The sequence below is a fragment of the Nycticebus coucang genome, chromosome 11 (genome assembly GCF_027406575.1).
Source record: "Nycticebus coucang isolate mNycCou1 chromosome 11, mNycCou1.pri, whole genome shotgun sequence".
NCBI lineage: Eukaryota > Metazoa > Chordata > Mammalia > Primates > Lorisidae > Nycticebus > Nycticebus coucang.
The window spans coordinates 29525888-29547128 of NC_069790.1; the positions used below are offsets into that span (position 1 = coordinate 29525888).

General features: G+C 39.1%; 1 protein-coding gene and 1 pseudogene across 6 annotated transcripts in view; both read right to left on the reverse strand.

The window, feature by feature from the left end:
- Nucleotides 1-21241, reverse strand: part of CREB5 (cAMP responsive element binding protein 5) — a 536752-nt gene that overhangs the window by 263076 nt on the left and 252435 nt on the right. The window lies entirely within an intron of this gene.
- Nucleotides 17779-21120, reverse strand: LOC128560212 (protein C3orf33-like; annotated as a pseudogene).

Consider the following 21241-nt stretch of genomic DNA (forward strand, 5'->3'; position numbering starts at 1 on the left):
TGTAACAAACTTCACTGGGTTGGAATGTTAGTCTTGACTCTTATGTGAAGAATATGGTCCAAGCTGTGCTTTGCAAGTGCAATAGAGATTGCTTATGTGGGCTTTGTTTATTTTACTTTACAAAGTGCCTTTATACACATACATGATAAATTTTAATTTAATCTTATTTTTCCATTTAGAACCTTCAAAGATGCCATGCCTATGCAGAAACTCTCCCTGCCCTTCACTTGGCAGTTGCTTCCTCATCCTTCAAACACATTCTTCTAGAGAGACCATCCCTGGCCACCTTGTCTAAGCAGGGACTTCCACCAGGTCTGAGATCTTTCACTGCTTTCAAAATTCTTATCTCAATTTGTAATTACTCATGTATTTGTTTATTTCTTTTCACCTAGCTTCCTCACTTGATTGCCAGCTCCAGAGAAGGGCAGCACCTATGTCTCTTTCATCTATAGTGCATACCCAGAGCTTTGCCAAGTGTTTGATGAATGCAGGATGCTCAAATGTTTAATAAAAGGATCAATGCCACACACCTGCCTGGGAGGTAGACATTTTCACCAACAAGGAACTGAATCTCAAGGGATCGAGTGCTTTGCTCAGGGTCACACAACGAATATCTGTCAGAGCTAGTACCCTAACTCAGAACTTCTGATGCTTGTTTTTTAAGGTTCTTTCTAGTACACGGCACACAGAGGACAACTCACAAATGGCTGCCAGGCATACTAAACGGCATCCCAGGTATTCTGGTCATCTTAACGGGAGGCAGACTGGAGTAGACAATGATAATGGATAAACATCCCTGAAATCCTTATCACAGAGGAGAAGAATCAGTGGTCCTGCTCAAGACATTCAGGGCAGGTCAGAGTTGGAAAGTTTCCACATATCTCTGAGTCCCACTGGTAAGACTGTGTGATGGTTAAGGCAGGTGCTCTGGGGTCAGATCTCTGGCTTCTAACCCTCATTTACCCACTTATATAAGTCACTACAAAAATTTTGAGACAGATTGTATTATGGTCCATTATTTCATTTCCAAGAAACAGACAATAGCATCCTTTATGATTCACCTGTGCAAGTTTCAACTTGCTGGGCTTACTGGCTTCATTCATTTCCATCTGTGTGGACTTTACATTTCTTGATTATTGTGTATCATAAAGTTTTCATGATGATCCATGTATTAGCTGGGTAACTCTGAGTAAATTACTAATGTTTCTGCCTAGTTTCCTAGTCTTTGACATGGGTGTGACAGTCACATATATGTCATGGTGTTGAAACCATACCTACTCTACCTAGAATACAAGGGAAGTATTCAATAAATAAATGTTGGATGAACACTGAAAGAATCTATAAACATATCTCTTCTGTGTGCAAAAAGTCATACTCTTAAGTAAGCAGGATGGTGATCAACATGAAAAATGGTCGAAATGTATTTGAAATTTTTTTAGTCTCTTAACCACGATTGTCCTTTTACATGGAAATCTATTCAATCCGAATGATCATAATTCCCAAGCTATAAACCAAAATGCTTTATGTGATGCCTGTTTTGCTTCATCAGGTATCCCTATATTGCTATAGTTTTGAGCAGCTACAGTTTCTTTAAACTTTTTTAACTGCTACACACCCAGCATGTGCTGCCTTGAGATGCAATACATCAGGTGAAAATGAAAAACACATGTTTTTTCAGCACTTGGTTTCATGCGCTTCCAAAAAAACACATTTGAAAATAAGATTTTTTTAGAACATACCTTGGGGGAAAGACTCCCTATTCAATAAATGGTGTTGGGAGAACTGGATGTCTACATGTAAAAGACTGAAACTGGACCCACACCTTTCCCCAACTCACAAAAATTGACTCAAGATGGATAAACGACTTAAATTTAAGGCATGAAACAATAAAAGTCCTCAAAGAAAGCATAGGAAAAACACTGGAAGATATTGGCCTGGGGAAAGACTTCATGAAGAAGACTGCCATGGCAATTGCAACAACAACAAAAATAAACAAATGGGACTTCATTAAAATGAAAAGCTTCTGTACAGCTAAGGAGACAATAACCAAAGCAAAGAGACAACCTACACAATGGGAAATGACATTTGCATATTTTCAATCAGACAAAAGCTTGATAACCAGGATCTATAGAGAACTCAAACTAATCCACATGAAAAAAGCCAACAATCCCATATATCAATGGGCAAGAGACATGAATAGAACCTTCTCTAAAGAAGACAGACGAATGGCTAACACATGAAAAAAATGTTCATCATCTCTCTATATTAGAGAAATGCAAATCAAAACAACCCTGAGATATCATCTAACCCCAGTGAGAATGGTCCACATCACAAAATCTCAAAACTCCAGATGCTGGCGTGGATGTGGAGAGAAGGGAATACTTTTACACTGCTGGTGGGACTGCAAACTAGTACAACCTTTCTGGAAGGAAGTATGGAGAAACCTCAAACTACTCAAGCTAGACCTCCCATTTGATCCTGCAATCCCATTACTGGGCATCCACCCAGAAGGAAAAAAATCCTTTTAGCATAAGGACACTTGTACTAGACTGTTTATTGCAGCTCAATTTACAGTTGCCAAAATGTGGAAACAGCCTAAATGCCCACCAACCCAGAAATGGATTAACAAGATGTGGTATATGTACACCATGGAATACTATTCAGCTATTAAAAAAAATGGAGACTTTACATCCTTCGTATTAACCTGGATGGAAGTGGAAGACATTATTCTTTTTTTTTTTTTTTATTGTTGGGGATTCATTGAGGGTACAATAAGCTAGGGGAAGACATTATTCTTAGTAAAGCATAACAAGAGTGGAGAAGCATGAATCCTATGTACTCAATTTTGGTATGAGGACAATTAATGACAATTAAGGTTATGGGGGGGGGGGAGGAAAAGCAGAAAGAGGGATGGAGGGAGCGGGGTGGGGCCTTGGTGTGTGTCACACTTTATGGGGGCAAGACATGATTGCAAGAGGGACTTTACCTAACAATTGCAATCAGTGTAACCTGGCTTATTGTACCCTCAATGAATCCCCAACAATAAAAAAAAAAAGAAAATAAGATTTTTTAACACACTAGACTAGACTAAGGCATAGACTGTCTGTTGTTCTTGAAGTTGCTATTAGGAATGGGTGATCAATCAGCTGATATTAAAAGTGAACAAAGTTTGTTACTTTCTCAGATTGAGTGGCATTAGAGAATCATGATATATGAAAAGAACTACCTAATTGAGATTTTAGTCTGAAAGAGAAAATTCAAGAGAAACAAGACAGCTATCATTCAGGAGAAGGGATAAATGGGTTTAGTGTTATATCAAATTAACAGAACAAAGTCCTATGAGTAGAAATTCCAGAAAAACATAATTGGTTCCGCAGAGGCAGTGCTTTCTAATAATGCAAGCTATCCAAGTGCCATCACATGGGCAGGGTGCTATAAGAGCTAGTGAGTCCACAGGATCACAGAATGGCTTGTGCAGGAGGTGAGCAGCCACCTCTCAGGGATGTTTTGAAGCTGTCTGATATCTGATAGATAGAAGGTTGGATTGAGAGATCTCCAAGGTTCCTTCAAACATTGAGAGTCCACATTTTCCTTTCTTCCTTCCTCGCTTCCTCTCTCCCTACCTCCCTTCCTCTTTCTTTCTTTCTCTCTCCCTCCCTCCTTTTTTTTTTTTTTTTGTTCTTTGTGAAATAGAGTCTCACTCTGTTGCCCAGGCCATAGGGCCATAGTGTTAGCCTAGCTCACAGCAACTTCAGACTCCTGGGCTCAGGTGATCCTTCTGTCTCAGTCTCCCAAGTAGCTGAGACTATAGGTTCCTACCACACCCCCTGGCTAATTTTTCTATTTTTAATTTTTAGTAGAGACAGGGTCCTGCTCTTTCTCAAGCTGGTCTTGGATTCCTGGGCTCCAGAGATCCTCCTGCCTTAGCCTCCTAGAGTGTTAGAATTACAGGTGTGAGCCACCACCTACAGCCAAGAGTCCGTGTTTTCTGAAGTCCATCTGTCCAAATCTATGCCCCCTTCACCCATCATCGGTCAAAGGTTCTATGCTTACGTATAATCAATGCTGAAGTTTCTTTGATAGTGGAAAGTCAATATGGCAAAGAACTTGTACATGTTTGTGATGTTTCTGATCCACAAAGAGTAATTTTTATAATTTATTAGACACCATGCTTTTTACAAAGCTGAGGCAGCTGTTTGGAATATCTGAATCAAGGATGGTCAGAACTTTGAGAACAAGATGTATGACTCCCAGGAAGCAAAGGTTATTCCAGCAGGAGAATGTTATGGCTCATGTTATGGCTCTCTGTTTAAGAGCTCTGTTCTAACCCTAGAAGACCACTGAGTTTTCTAAAGGCACTCCAGACTGTTCAACCCCTAATTTCCCTAATATCTTTTGGAGCAAAGGAACATCCTACTTGCCAGTCTGCCTGCTTGACAGTGAACACAGAGTTGTTTGTTGGCTGCCCCAGATCTGCTCTGCCTAGAGAGGCCAGAGGAGAATTTAGGGACCAACAGCAGCTGAGCAGTTTGGCTGACCTGCACATTTTGGATGTGTGATTCCAGAATAACTCTCTAAGGGAAGGGAGGAGGTGAAAGGAGGATGGGGCAATAAATTAGTCATCTGGATTTCCCTACAGGACCTGCCTCTGTGAGGCCATCCTAGCCTCTCTTTCTTAGCATACCCCAGTGGATCAATACTAGTAACCTAACCTTTGCGGAGTGCTTGCTATGTGCTAACTCACCTCTAAGGATTTTGTATGTATCATTTTATTTAACATCCACAACAATCTTTATTACATCAAGTTTTAAACAACTAAACTGAGGCACCGTTTGACCCTAGATCACATAGGGAATAAGTGGTAAACTCCACATTTAAACAGTCTGATTTAGAAATCTGGGCTCTTAACTACTACCCTAGGTCAAGTAGGAAGAAGGGACATGGTGGAGAAGGGGCACTGGAAGTCCAGCTTAAGGGTTTTTGTTTGTTTTGTGTTTGTTTTTAATGTAGTTAAACCTATTAATATTCCATGCTTGTCTAATGAGCCTCCACCCCCAGACTGTGCTCCATGAGTCAGGGCTGTTCTTTCTGCTTCTCAACTATTAGTATAGTGCACAGCCAGTCATGGGGAGTTAGTCTATGTCGACTGAATGAACACAGAATAGGAAATGTCAAAAGCGGTTTTCCCCAAAAGCCAGGGAAATATCATAGGAAAAGCAATAACACCCAGCACAGAGTCTCTGGGTTCTCAGGTGCTGCTGTTTAACTCTATCAGGCTACCCCTTGCTTACCTTGTCCCCTGATCTCCATGACACCCACCCACCTTTGAGGAGGCTCTGATGTTCTCTGAGCTCCCATGTCCTCTGCCCCAGACCTGTTGCCACCAGATGCTCCCATAGAAACTGATGACTTTCTCTACAGTTGTCTTCTTCTCTTAGCCCTTAAAATGCAGGTTTCCTGTGCCACGTCTCCCAGGCTTCAGAGGAGCCTGTTTATTTTCCTTGGGTCCTAAAACATCTTCTGGAAGATATTGAAGACAAAGTAGATTGACAGATGCTAAGCCTTCTGGGGCAAATCAGAGCTATGAGAAGTGACCAGACAATAAGCAGCTGCAATTGGTTGGCATGTAGCCCTGATGGTAAGAGGTTTCAGGAAATAAACAGAGGTAAGCTCAGGAAAGCTGCATGGTCTTAATCGCACACACCGTAAATATAGACCACAAAAGATCCTGTGTCACTGTCTGTCTTTATAGTCTTATATATGAGGGATATGAGAGCTACTCCTCACCCACATCCCTGAAAGACTGAGTTGGTCTTGTCAGCCGACACCATAGTATCAGGCTGCCTATTAGAATGAGAGAAATTCCCCTCTGTATAGGGAAGTTTCCAGATCATTAGAAGGGAGAAGCCTTACTGCTGTGTGGTAGTAGGTAGATTGGCTCGCACATAAATTGCTTCATTTAAATTGTGAATAATCTGGCAAGGCAGGTATCATTGTTTCTATTTTACAGATAAGAAACCCAAATTCATCTTCAAACTTAACACAGTAATAACAGACCCTGCTCTCTGTACTAAACCATATACAAATTTTGATTTCTCAAACACTCATACACGAGGCATTATGATGAAAATAATTTTGAGTGATTGCTTTGAGGTCTGTCTGAGCTGAAGATGAGCTGAAACTCCTCAGGCATGAAAGACTTTGGTCTCTTTTGAGGGCATGGCCAGAGAAGGCTGGGATGTGGGAGTGAACACTTGAAAAGTGGGAAGAGCTTCATTCTTCCTTTTAATCTGTGAATGACTATGACTGTATAGCAAAAATCCCTCTTCACCTTTCAAGAGACAGGCAATGAGAACTATAATACAATTGGCATTTAAATAAATTTTACGTATTTTTGAGCCAAGGCCGTTCAGGGTCTTGGTATTCAAATTTAAGCCAAAATATTAATTTAGCCCAGTGTTACTCAATCATGACCTCACATTAAAAAAATACGGATGCCTGGGCTCCACCCCAGAAGAAATGATTCAGATCTGGGGATGGGGCCCAAGCTTTGGTATTTTTTTTAAAGCTTCCAAGTGAGAGCAACAGGTAACCAGGGATAAGCCACTCTATAAACTAATGGTCCAAGTGTCCTTTTACCTAATAAAAAGAACTGAAGCTCAAGTTGCCTTGAAAATTCAAGGTAATCTTACATTTCATGGATGGAGCTGGAAAATATTCTTCTTAGCAAAATATCTCAGGAATGGAAAAAAAAGTATCCAATGTATTCAGCACTACTATGAAACCAATTTATAATAACTCACACTTGCATATGAAAAATGAAACACAACTTTAGGCTATGATGAAGGAGGGAAGGGGAGGGTGAGAGATGGGGAGAGGGTGGGGGGGATAGTAGGGGGACCACAACTATGAAGCACATTGCAAGTACAAGGTGGTTCTATCATGTGTAGAACACAAATGTCCTAATGCTACAAATAGGTAAATGAGATGAAAGCTATGCTGATTAGTATGATTTAAGCACTCCAATCTGTACAAATAATCAACACACTGAAATGGGCATAAATGTATTTATGATCTATGTACAAAAGACTTAATTCAAAAAATTAAAAAATGAAAAGAAACTCCAAGCTGACAAGAACAAAACAACTATGATGGATATTTTGGAATGAATGCCCAGTGGCCAGAGTAGAAGAAAAGGAGAGATTATATGAAGTACTATGTTAATTATGGAAAACCAGGCATCCTGGCAGAGGGCCAGGGGTGAGAGACAGGAGAAATTTTAGAAAATTAGAAATTTCAATAACTTTGACCATCAATGGTTGTGGCATGTGCTAAATTGTTTCTACCTTATTACAAGCCTTAAGAGCAAAAACAGATGAGGAAAGAAACTTTTGTATCATATTCTGGCTGATTTTCATTTCTTGAGTTTAGAAACAGAAAGGAAAGGAAGCCTTCCTGGGGCCCCTTTCCCCAAATCTGATTAAGGGCTCCTAATAGGCCCCTTTTCTGAACACCAGGGGGAGTAAGGCCCACTTTGCATTGTTCACCATGCCTTTCCATAGAGCACAGGGAAAATAAATTCTTACTTCTTGTTTAGACTTCTTTTTAAATAGGCTCTTCCTTCTGTCCCTGACTAAAGATGATGATCTATTTGTACTCATTTTAAAAAATAAATAAATATTCTTTAAGAGCAATAAAATCAATTCTGTTCTATCACCCCACAGTTCGAGGTGGCAATAGAGGGAAAGGGTTAAGAAAGCAGATGTTGGTGCCAAACTTCCTGGGTTTGAATCCCAAAAACAGAATTTATTAGCTGCCAGACCACTGGCAGGTTACTTAAGCTCTCAGGCCTTAATATTCCTTTTTGTAAAATGGAGATAGTAGCAATGTACCCTGACGGAGAGTTGTGAGGACTAATGGTTTAACACACATAAAACTTTGAATGAGTCTGGGGATATAGCAAGCATCCAATTGGTAGTAGTTAGTGTTACGATCCAAGGGATTACCAGAAAATTCTCATTTGAAATTTGAACTTTTTCATACTTATTCATTCTAAATATTTTATATTAAGAAATCATACAACTCCAATCACAGGAGTGATAAAGCCAGTAGAGCACTTGACAAGAAGTGACATTTTAAGGCAGAAATGAGTGATTTACCTATTCTAGTGAACTCTAAGAAAAGTATATAGAAAAAAATGAATTATCCTATTATATCTTAAAGTAGCTAATACATATATTAAATATAAAATGATACATCTGAAAAGAATAAACTCAGAAAATGAGTGTACTCACAAGAAGAAAGACAATTATCTATGAAGACATCATTATCATTAACTTTTCCCAGAAGATGTAAGAAATTAGGTGAAGAAAAGGAGGATACGATACTGAATGACAACATCTATACTTTTTTAGTCTGGCAACAGCCAAAAAGACTCTAATAGTAGTTATTTCACTAAAATACATGTACTTTTATAATTTCAGAAAATTACTCCTATTGAAATTGATTATTCTCCATGATACTACATCATTTTAACAAAACAAAAGCTAGTAAGGAAGACCCATGTCAACTTTCTCCACATACAGGCTGATGGCACATTTTCCATGGATGGAGGCCACAGAATAAATATTGCTGTATCAAACATTCCTGATGTTGCAGGAGAACTCTGCTTGAATATTTTTTCATACTAGTGCACATAACTTTTTTCCCCTGTGGATCGGCAGCAAGGCAAAGCAGTTGCCTTGGCTGTATGGAATTCAGCAAACAGAAATGCATGACCAGTAACCACACAGTGAAATCTGGATGGGTTTTGGCTGACTGTGTTTTGGGAGTTTAACTCCAGCCATGAACAAGGATCCTCTTCGTTTTGACTGTATAAGTCAACTCTGAGAGCCATGAGGTTGAGTGATGTGTTTTGCAGTTTCTTTCTTATCTACCAAGCCCCAAGAGTGAAGACAGAAGAGACTGATCCTCTTGTCCTCTGTACTTCCAGTAGTTAGAAGTTCCAAAACTGCGCAAGAATTGGAATGATGAGAGAGGGAGCTGTCTGAAAAGGCAAAGTGAAACACCCTTTTCACTGCCCTGTCAACATATGTAGGAGAGAAAATAAAGATGGCCGACAAAAAGGTACAGTGGTCAGAAGCAGAGCCCAGGCCTGGCATGAATCCAGCTCCACTGGTACTAGCCCTGTAACTTGGATCCTGTTGCTTAACTTTTCTAAGCCTCTTTTCCTCATCTGTAGAAGGGTGATAATGATAGTCTATGCCCTGTAATATACCCATGAAAATGAAATGAACTAGTGCTTATAAAATATTGTATACTAAACTCTGTTTTAAAATCCTCACCAAATTCGTACAAGGTGGATACTTGTTCTGATTTTGCTGATGGGAAACATTATATAACTGGCCTGGAGTCTCCCAGCAGACAAGTGGAGGAAGTTGGGCATGAGCCCAGAACTGCTGGCTTTAACACTGGTGTTCTAGGCTTTATTACAAAATCCCAGAAAGTTAGGAATAGGGGCTCTCAGACCATCTGGGCCAGCCAGATGGGAGGAATATAATTAATAGAAGTTCAGCAATCAGGCCAAATTAATTTAAAGTTAACTCGGGGTGGGGAGGCAAATATAAGAAATCAGTTCTTGGAACTCTATCCAGTGGTTTTTCTTTGTTGGCTTATATCCCTAATATGGAAAAGTAAAAACCAAATGGAGAAAAATGCTCAACTTACATATCGAAATAACAAGAGCACTGCCTGGCGTAAGGCAAAGGTGGAGGGTTAAAGAAAGAGCCAAAGAGACTCTCTTTTGGTATACAGCCTGTGAGTTTAGGATCTAAAAATGTTGGTATCAAGTTCAACCTTTTTAAACCACAAACTTGAGATTTCTAAACCCATTCTTACTTATTAATCATTCATTACATATCTGTTTGTCTTAGGCAAACCAAATAACAATTTAGCTTTTTCAAGTGTAAACAGAAAACTAGTTCACAAATTCCCAGTTCTTTTCTGCTTCTGAAATAGGCCTTAAATATATACAATTGAAAATATTGAAGAGAAAATAAAGTGAGTTACTAAATGCCTCCTTTATCCTTAGCTTTAGATTTCATACAAATTAGACCTGCAGATATAGTCTTTATTTATTTAATCAGCTTCAATATTTAACTTGCATTTATGCATTGGTCTGTATATTTGAGAATGCTGTTTTTATTTGTTCAAATTTAATACTGTCTGGTTCAGATTGGATAACTGTAGAGGGCAGCATGTCATATTTATTTAATGAATGAATCCAGAATTTCTACTAATGGTGATGGTGGTGGTGGTCCTCATCATCATCATATCAGCATCATTGTTCTTATCATATTTCTGGGTTTTGATATTAAAGAAAATTTCTATTGTTGGCTCAGTGCCCATAACACAGTGGTTACAGTGCCAGCCACATAACACCCAGGCTGGTGGGTTTGAAACTGGCCTGGGCCAGCTAAACAACGACAACTGTAACAAAAATAATAGCCAGGCATTGTGGCGGGCGCCTCTAGTCCCACCTACTTGAGAGGCTAAAGCAAGAGAATCACTTAAGCCCAAGAGTTTGAGATTGCTGTGAGCTGTGACGCCACGGCACTCTACCCAGGGTGACATAGTGAGACTGTCTCAAAAAAAAAGAAAAGAAAATTTCTATTGCAAAGTTGTAAGGTAAGCAACAGGTACATAATCTTCTCCCCTTTCTTCATACTTTTCTGATGTGTTATTTTATTCAAAAATCAAAAAGGTTCTTTTACATGCATACTGCCAAACTCCTCTACTATGTAAAATATTGTCATAAAATGCTATCATCCTGTTATTAAGTATTCAAAACAGTTTAACATGCCATGCAAAGACTTATTATCATGAAGCCATGGACAAGGGAATCAAATGGTAAGAAAGATCCTCACCAAAATATGTTTCCACTTGAGATAGTCTGTGGCCAGGTACAAATACTCCCTATAGAATCTGTTTCTTTAAGAGTCTAAAAATAAATTGATCTGTAAGTGACTTTGCTGTAATACATACAGTGAGTCAGATCAAGGGGTAAGAGCCATTTATAGAACATGAAGTAAACACTGGCCTGAGATAACCATTTAACCCTCACAAAGAGAGAAGCAGCATTTCAGATTGTGTAGAGTTTGGTGTATAAACTATCTTGAAATAGACTCTTTTTTATCATGCATCTGGCTAAAAATATTAGAATATGGCTAGAGGCTATCACAAAATCAAAACATTTGGCAACAAGACTAGCGTGACAGCATATACACTCAGAACATATACTAGACATGCCCATGTCCTTATGCATAAGAGTAGATGCTGTGCTACGTATTTGGTCATTCCATACATTCTCCTATAAAGAAGTAGGTGGGAGTATTTTGACTTGCATTATGCAGTGATTTAGAGTGGCTCTGTGTGACCATAACTAAATCATTTACCACTGAGCCTCAGTTTCTTCATATACAAATTGGAAATGGGGTCCCTACTTCAAGAGATTGAAATGAGGATCAAATCAGGCAATGCACCTAAGTGCTCAGTACATATGACACATTTGTGTACAAATGTACATATGACATTTGTAAGGAATGTCAGGCTTCAGCCCTGGCAGTTATAGAATGGTGCGATTTCCTTCGTGCTCTTTTCTACACCTTTGGATACCCCTACATTTCTAGAGCACGTCTTCATAGTCTTATAAATCGCCTTTTCAGAGAGCACGTCTGGTGGCTACAGGCTGATAAGAGTTTTCTTTCCCATCACAGATGGATGATGTAATTGACATCTCTAAGCAGATGGATGACTAGAAGGAGTGTGTGTGTGTGTGTGTGTGTGTGTGTGAGAGAGAGAGAGCACTCCAGAGAGGAGGAGAGGGAGTGAGGATGTGTGTCTGTATATAAGAATTCACACTGAATTCATATTGCAACGGGAGGAATTTGCCACCCTCCTCACCCAAGTTTCACTTGCAGGCAAACATGTTAACTGCTGGTTGGGTGGTCACATTGCCTGCACATGGCCTCAAACCTGGCACACTGCAAAGAGCTATACTGCAAGAAAAATGACTTCATATGACAGTGTTAATCACTGACCTCCACCCTGGTAACAAGATCCTTTTTTGGCCTTGTACAATCAGAATCCATCTGAGACTTCCTAATCATCTCTTTGCTAACAAATTGGCAGCAGGTTAGGAAATTCCACCTTGGTGTTTGAGCCTGTCTTTTTCATTGACATAGTTTATTTGGATGACAGATTATTCCTCAATTAAAACAATAAATCAGCCATTTTCATTTTATTTTCACCTCTAGATACCTGGTGTCCTTAATACTTCACATTGTAGTCAGAATGCACACTTGGGATGACCACACCATCCCGTCTTTCAGGTGTGGTTTCAGGGTCACACAGAACACGTCTTGGAAGGCTGACTTCATGGCACACCACAGACACATTCTGCTACTCTGGGGAGTGAGATCATGGGCTGGCACAAATTTAACTCTCTTTAAACAAATGAGGTTGAATTCAATCTACTAACCTTGATCAAGAGGCTAGTGATACAAGCTGTGTGAAATAAAATAAGACAAAATAAACAAGGGGAAAACCACAGCACATGGGGCCACTTCATTCAGAAGATAAAACTACTGAATTTAGTCTGTGAAGGTCTTGTCACATGGAAGCCTAGAAATAGCTATGACCTAAACATGAGGGGAGGAGACAACCCATTCAGGAATGAATGAACACATTCCACTGTGGTTGTATAGTGTTTAAAATCTATTTTGGGGCTAAAGGGATATTGTAAATACTTTCTTTAGTTCATAACTATCATAACCCAAACTTACTGGGTATCAACATTTTTCAGCAAGCCTGCATGCCAATAAATTTTTATATACCACCTGACTAGGCAAACATTATGCTGTTAGAGATGTGGATTCCCTGAGGCCACCCTGATTTGTAGGGCCAGCCAAAACCAGATTGGACCATGTGACTGATTCTAATCTGTATATCTCAAGGGGCTTCCCTTCTCTCTGGGCACAATTCCAAAGCCATTCAGTTCTGATGGCCCTTGGGAGATGCTACCATATTAGGGATATGGAACTGGCCACATCATTTGGAAATTATTTTGGAAGTACAGATTTTATATAACTTTTTGGATTAACATTCGATTCCAAATTTGGGGCTGGGATTTAGGTGAAATTAATTTTAGGGACATCTCAATACTTTTATGAAATATTAATACCAGCAAGCATTCTTTCATTCTTTAATACCAACTGGATCCCAGAATATGTGATTTTTGCTTCGGTAACAGAATTTCAATAGAAGACATGGCAATAGACAATTTCAGACTCTAAAGTGGTTGGTTGGATCTGCTGATGATTGACTTTAAGTCAAACTGTGGCTGCCTTCTCCTTAACCATGGTGGCTCTGGATGCCAAGAAGAGCATCAAAATGGGAGGAGGAGACTGGGTCCAGTGGGAAAGAGAAAGGTTTAGGCATTTCCTGGATATATTCTTCCTGGTATCTCCAAAAGGCCAAATATAAATTTTACATAGAAACTGTTGCCTTATGCATTCCTTCTCTCATTACCTGAAAGAATTCCTTCCAGAGACAGTGGTGACCTTTTCATTAGGTACCAGGCCCTTGTGAAGATCTAGAGATGTTGGGCTGGGCGCAGTGGCTCATGCCTGTAATCCTAGAACTCTGGGAGGCCAACGTGGGTGGATTGCCTGAGCTCACAGGTTTGAGACCAGCCTGAGCAAGTGCAAGACCTCAACTCTAAAAAATAGCTGGGCATTGTGGTAGGCGCCTGTAGTTCCAGCTACTTGGGAGGCTAAGACAAGAGAATCACTTGAGCCCAAGAGTTTGAGGTTCCTGTGAGCTATGACACCATAGCACTCAACCCCAGGGCAACTGAGTGAGACTCTGTCTCAAAAAAAAAAAAAAAAAAAAGGAAAATCTGGAGGTGTAAAGACATGGCCTTAGAAGGTATGAATTCTCAGGGAAAGTGAGCTTCATTTCTTGAACAATAGAATTCCCTGTACCACTGTTCACTGAGATACTCAGAACAAATGGGACCACCTCTTCCAAGTGGATTTAGTTATTGAAGAAGTAAAAGGAATTCTTTACAAGTCAGCTTTCTCCTCAGATGGCTCCAAAACAGATGTTGACAGGGTATGGTGGCTCACACCTATAATCCTACCACTTTGGGAGGCGGAGGTGGGAGAATGGCTAGAGGTCAGGAGTTAGAGACCTCCATCTTTACAAAAAAGAAAATTAAAAAAACATTAACTAGGCATGATGGTTCATGTCTGTAGTCCCAGCTGCTGAGGACATTGAGAGAGGTGGACCATTACAGCTCAAGAATTTGAGGTTGTTGTGAGCTATGACTATACTGCATTCTACCTGGGCAACAGAGTAAAACACTGTTTCAAAAACAAAAAACAAACAAAACAAAATGAAGCCCTCAAGAGTATCATCACAAAGTGCTCTGGAATTGTTATTTTCAGGCATTTCTAAAGAGTAGATTCCTTCTATTTCTGTTTCCTTGATAACAGAATAAATCAGTCTTGGCATTGACTACTCCACATGTTTGATGGAGACAAGTTTTATTTATTATTTAAATCATATAGTAATCTAAGTAAACATATCAGAATCTATTTGCCATGGAGGAGGATTTAGTTTACAATGGAGGTCTCCTAGAGATCCAAGCCTGGCATTCATGTCAGTGAGTCCATACCATAAATGATATCAGAACAACTATTTGAGTAGTCACCTAGTAAGATCCCAGGGTCCTGTTTTTGGTAAGTCTTATACAAAGTATTTCACCATTTCTATCTTTTCTTTTGTGACAGGGTCTGTCTCTGTCACCTACACTAAAGTAGGCAGCATCATAGCTCACTACAATCTCCAACTCCTGACCCTCAAGCAATCCTCATGCCTCAGCCTCCCAAAGTGTTAAGATTACAGGTGTGAATCACCATACCCAGACTCAGTATCTTTTCTTTATCTTCCTAGTCAATTATTTCTTACTTAAACATTATCAGAAGGTCACTAGTCAACGTTGTATCCAATTCAAAAAGGTATTATGAGGATTATATCAGTTTTGAAAACGGACCAGTTTTGTGAGGATAGCAATATTGGAACATATTGTTTTTATATTTAGAATCAAAATCAGACTTTCCCAATTTTCAGAACCATTTTTCTTTCTAGAAAAAGCTGATGATTCTTGAGAATGTACTGTGCTAAATGCACATGCATTATTTCATTTAATTCTCATAACCATCTATGAAGTTAATTATCGCTATTATTCCCATTTTTCAGGTGAGCAGGCAAGACCAAGAGCATTCCAATTGCCTTTCCAAGGTCTCAGAGCAGTAGATTGTGAAGCCGGCACTCAAACCCTTATCTTTCACATCTTCGCCTCTTTTTTTTTTTTTTTTTTTTTTTCAAAGAAAAAACCGTGTCTCACTTTGTTGCCCAGGCTGGTCTCAAACTCTTAAGTTTAATCAATCCTCCTATCTCAGTCTCCCAAACAGCTGAAATTTCAGGTACAAAACACCATGCCCAACCATAGCCCATCGCCCTTTTGATTGTGGATAAGTCCTATTTGTTTCTGAAGCCTACACTCTTCACTACTCCACAATATTGCTTCCATTCTTCAAGATCCAAGTTCCTGAAATGCAAATCTTTTTGAATGAAAAAAAAAAAAAACTAAAAAGTTTGTCTTGTGCTAAATTATGTAGAAGAATCTATAAGAAGATTGCAAAAAGTTGTTTCTCTTATTTTCTCTATATCTAAATTAAATATATCCCAGGATCAAATGGTACCATTTTTAAAGTTATTATATTTTTCCAACTTTCACTTAATCAACTTGATTTTATTAAAATAATAAATTATACAGAATTTACAAACCTGTCAAATCTCATTTCTTAAAAATGTCATACAACATAGAGTATGTGAGGACTGACAATTAAGTTTAAGAACTCATCCTCCGAAAAGTGCTCTACACCTCATTGCTGAATATCACTATGATCACCTTTGAAGCACTCCCTGGGGAAGCTACTCAGTGACACCAGTGCCTAGTTTACCCTTCAAAGCAATTTTGGAACAATTTTTCTGGAATGGCCATCAGAGCTGTTGTCATATTACCCTTGATGTCCTGAAAGTCGTCAAAATGTCTTCCTATCAATATTTCCTTTATCTTCAGGTAAAGAAAAAAGTCACTAGGGGCCAGATCAGGTGAGTAGGGAGGGTGTTCCAATATAGTTATTTGTGTACTGGCTAAAAACTCTCTCAGAGACAGTGCTTGTAAGCTGGTGCGTTGTCATAATGCAAGAGCCACACCTTTCTCGTGCTAACATTTTCAGTTAAGATTTCCCTGTTTCTCTATCAATACTTACTTGGTCTGCTATGCTTCTCAAAGTTAGCTGATGATTCTGACACACAATTTGATGAATGTTTGCAACGTTTTTATCACTGGCCCTTACTGGCCACCCTCAACTCTCTTGATCAGTGATGCTTTTTTTTCCCCTCAGAAAAACATTTAATCCATTTTTCAACTGCCGTTTTCTTCATCACATTACTCTCATAAACTTGGACTAACATGTCCCTGATTTAACTTCAACTCTTGCCAAGTTTAACAAGAAGTTTAATATTCATTCATTGCTCTAGTTCAAGCTCTGACCTTTTCTCAACAGCACACAAAAACATGCAACAACAATAATGAATGCCCCTCAGCACGACACTGCCACACATCAACACAAACATAGCTGTGGTTGATACACCAACGTCATGAAGCCTTACTGAGTTGTTTGTACAGTGCTGCCAATCTAACAGCACTGTGGCAAGTTCAGGAACTTAATTTCACACCTTCATATTCCAAAATAATTCTTTTTTTTTTTTTTTTAACATCAGATAGGCACAGTCCTGTTTAATACAGCAAAGGCTCAGAAAAGTATAAGCACTAACCGAAGATCTCACCTTTAGCACATGACCACAGTCAGGCTTTGCTGGCACTGTGTTCAATAGTGCCATTTCCCATGAGCTCCCACTTCCCATCAGACTTGGAAATGTCCTCTTGCTTCCCAGAGTTTGCTCCATTGCCATCCAGGAGTAACAGGGGTGGGTTTAGATATGAGGTTTTCTCACTGAAAAGATGGTGTCTGTTTCAGTGTAGAATGGCAGGGGAAAATAGGCAGCAAACAATTTTCTTTTTTAAAGTATAAATAATTCCTTTATTATAAATAATAAAAAGTCCCAGCTATTTGGGAGGCTGAGGCAAGGGAATTACTTAAACTCAAGAGTTTGAGGTTGCTGTGAGCTTTGACACCAGAGCACTCTACCAAGGGTGACATAATGAGACTTTGTCTCAAAAAAAAAAAAAAGAAAGGTAATAAAACTAGAAAAATAAACAAATATTCTCTTTAAATAAAAATCAAATATGGCTACTCAAAATAACTAAAATAATACAATAGCCAACGGTTAAACTTTATCTTCAAATATTAGCATTACATATGTAAATCCTTTTCAGACTAGAAATCCTCTTCATTCAACTTTTTTATACAATGCTTCATTTTTCTAGAAGATACTATATTAATCATAATTTGTTTAAATTAATTGTGAAGTACTTATCGTAATCATCTCTTTAATATTTATATATCATTAGACTATAATTTTGATCATTTGGGGAAATTTCCATTTTGACTCAACAAAAATGTCCACATACTTCAGATTTTACTGTTCAGAGCAGGTCACCTCCAGACCACTTGCTTGGATAATTCACGCTTTTCTACGAAAGTGTATGTGACGTACAAGTTCTCTGAGCTTCCATATTAAGGAGTAGTTGTTCATGGTGTCTTTCCACATTTCATAAGTCCTTCTAAGTTCGTCATAATAACTTCCTTCTTTCAAGTTGAAATCTGATCCAGTCATTTTTAAATAACTGTCTTTTTTCCATATTTATCTCCAGGAATCTTTGAATTTTTCCAAATAGTTTTCTTTTTTAGATTCTTCCTTCCATATTCCTTCTCCTTTTTTTACAGCTGTTAATTCAGCTTTAAGTAGGTTTCTATGAATTGTCCAATAGATTTTAGAATCATAATTAAGCTCTTTAACAAGAACAGTTTTGCCAAGATCTCTTCTCAAAATTTCTTCATTCAGACTCACACTAAAATATCCTCCCTTATTCACTAAAAGGTAGCAAACGGGTGCTGAATTCTCCTTTCCAAGAAGTTGGAACCATAGTAGTTGGGAAGGTTTTAGTTCTTTTTGTAACCAAATCTTCCCAGTTTCAGTGAGTTCTACTCCAGCCAGCTTAACCAGCAAAGCACCACAAGACTCTTTTCTCAATGAAGATATTATAGGTAAAGTAATAGGAATATGTTCAATTTCTAAACCATTCTCAGTTATTCGGTGTAATCATCCACGTAGTTTAACATTTCTTCTTATAAATTCTACTGGAATATCTGAAGAGCTTGTAAATTTTGATGTCAGTTGAATACTTCTTTTTTATTTTTTTTTTCATTGTCCAAGAGGGCATTTTTTAATTTTAACTGTAAATTGACAAATACATATATATATATGTATGGGGAACAAAGCACTGTTAAGATTTATGACTACATTGTGGAAGAATTATATCAAGCTAATTAACATATCCATCACCTCAAAACTTATTATTTTTTTGTGGTGAGAACATTTTATTTTATTTTTATTTATTTATTTATTTTTATTAAACCATAGCTGTGTACATTAGTATGATCGTGGGGCACCATACACTTGGTTCATAGATCGTTTGACACATTTTCATCACATTAGTTAACATAGCTTTTGTAGCATTTTCTTAGTTATTTTGCTAAGACCTTTACATTCCACATTTACTAGGATTCACATATACCCTTGCAGATGCACCGCAGGTGTAATCCCATTAATCCCCCTCCTTTCCCCTCTCTCCCCCCTCCCTCCCCTCCCTTTCCCCTTTCTCCCTATTCTTAGGTTATAACTGGAATATAGCTTTCATGTGAAGGTCCTACATTAGTTTCATAATAAGGGTGAGTACATTGGGTACTTTTTCTTCCATTCTTGAGACACTTTACAATAAATTGTGGTATATGTACACCATGGAATATTATGCAGCCTTAAAGAAAGATGGAGACTTTACCTCTTTCATGTTTACATGGATGGAGCTGAACACTTCTTAGAAATAACATTATTCAAGCTATGGCCAGTCCAGTGCTGATGCTTAAGTGGCAGGCATCACTCTAAGGACTGGAGTCACAACAGTGAGTAACAAGAGACCTGGCCTTGGACCTTGTGCTGATTGCCTGCAAGGTATTTACTACCCTCATCTTCTCAGGAGAAGTTTTGAAAGTTAATTATTCCTTCTGAAAACATTTTCCTGGCTTGGCTTCTTATGCACCTGGCTTTCCTGAATCCCCTCTGGCCTATCTGCGGCTTCTTAGTCTTTGCTGCCCTCCTCTTCACAACTCAGATTATAAATGCCAAATCCGCCAAGTCTCAGCACTAGAGGCTTCTTCAGTAGCTTTTCTCACTTATTCAAAGATGTCATTTAAGCCCGTGCCTTTAAATACTATGTGAGATTTATGTACCTCATTCCCTAAATTCTATGTTCAGTCCCTTAAACATCAAGCTCTACAACCAGTTGCCTAGAACGCGTATAACTCTGCTTAGAAGTTGAACGATAGGCTCAGCACCTGCAGCTCAAGTGACTAGAGCACCAGCCACATATGCCAGAGCTGGTGGGTTCGAACCCACTGGGCCTGCCAAACAACAATGACAACTACAACCAAAAAATAGCTGGGCGTTATGGTGGGCGCCTATAGTCCCAGCTACTTAGGAGGCTGAGGCAAGAGAATCACTCTTAAGCCCTAGAGTTGGAGTTTGCTGTGAGCTATGAACCCACAGCACTCTACCCAGGATGACAGCTTGAGACTCTGTCTCAAAAAAAAAAAGAAGTTGAACCATTATCTCAAGTTCACACATGTCCACGTCTACACATCCAAAAAACTTCTCTAGGGGTGGGACACAAGTATAAGAGGGACTTTATCTAACAAATGCAATCAGTGTAACCTAATTCTTTGTACCCTCAATGAATCTCAAACAATAAATAAATAAATGAAAAGTTATGTCATGTTTATGTTTTGAAAAAGTTAATACAAAAATGTCAATTATCTTTAATATGTCAAACATCTTTAATATGTGTGTAGAGTAAAAAATGCAACCCCAGTAAAAAAAAATAAAAGAATAGGGAGGGTAATTGGTGAGACCACACCTAGGGTGCATCTTACAAGGGCACATGTGAAACTTAGGAAATGGCAGCACCTGTGGCTCAGACCGTAAGGCACCGGCCCCATATACGAGGGTGGCGGGTTCAAACCTGGCCCCGGCCAAGCTGCAACAAAAAAATTGCCGGGCGTTGTGGTGGGCGCCTGTAGTCCCAGTTACTCCAGAGGCTAAGACAAGAGAATCACTTAAGCCCAGGAGCTGGAAGTTGCTGTGAGCTGTGTGATGCCACAGCACTCTACTGAGGGCAATAAAGTGAGACTCTGTCTCTAAAAGAAAAAAGAAAAAAGAATCTTACTAAATGTAGAATATAAATGTCTTAACACAATAACTAAGAAAATGCCATGAAGGCTGTGTTAACCAGTGTGATGAAAATATTTCAAATTGTATATAAAACCAGCACATTGTACTCCATGATGGCACAGCTGCATAGTACGCAGCTATGATTTAATTTAAAAAAATAAAAATAAAAGAACAAAAAGTTCTCTAGCTTTTTCTAATACATGCTTTACTCCAACTCCTTCTCAGTATCATCAACTATCACCACCATCCACCCAGCCGCTTGATTGCTCTTTCTTGTACCCCACACCCAACCATCCACAACACCACCGGGGGCATTAGCTGCAATCCTCTCTCGCCAGCTGGCCTAAGATGTCCCTCCCTTGCTCAAATTTCAGTGGCCTTATGTTTCATTTAAAAAAGAAAAAAAGAAAGCCTGTCTCGGAAGACCTACAGAACCTCGCCGCTCTTCCTAGTCTCCCCAGCAGGTCCGTCCCCAACTGCCCTAATGGACCCGCTGGTGTCCCTGGAGCTGGGCTGCATCTTGCTAGGCTGTCCCCAAGAACACCGCACAGTCCTTTCAGTAATAAGGCAGAACCAGCCCCCTGGCCTGCTTTACGCCCTCCCCGGCCCCAAACCTGCGACCTTGTTCTGTGGCCCTCCA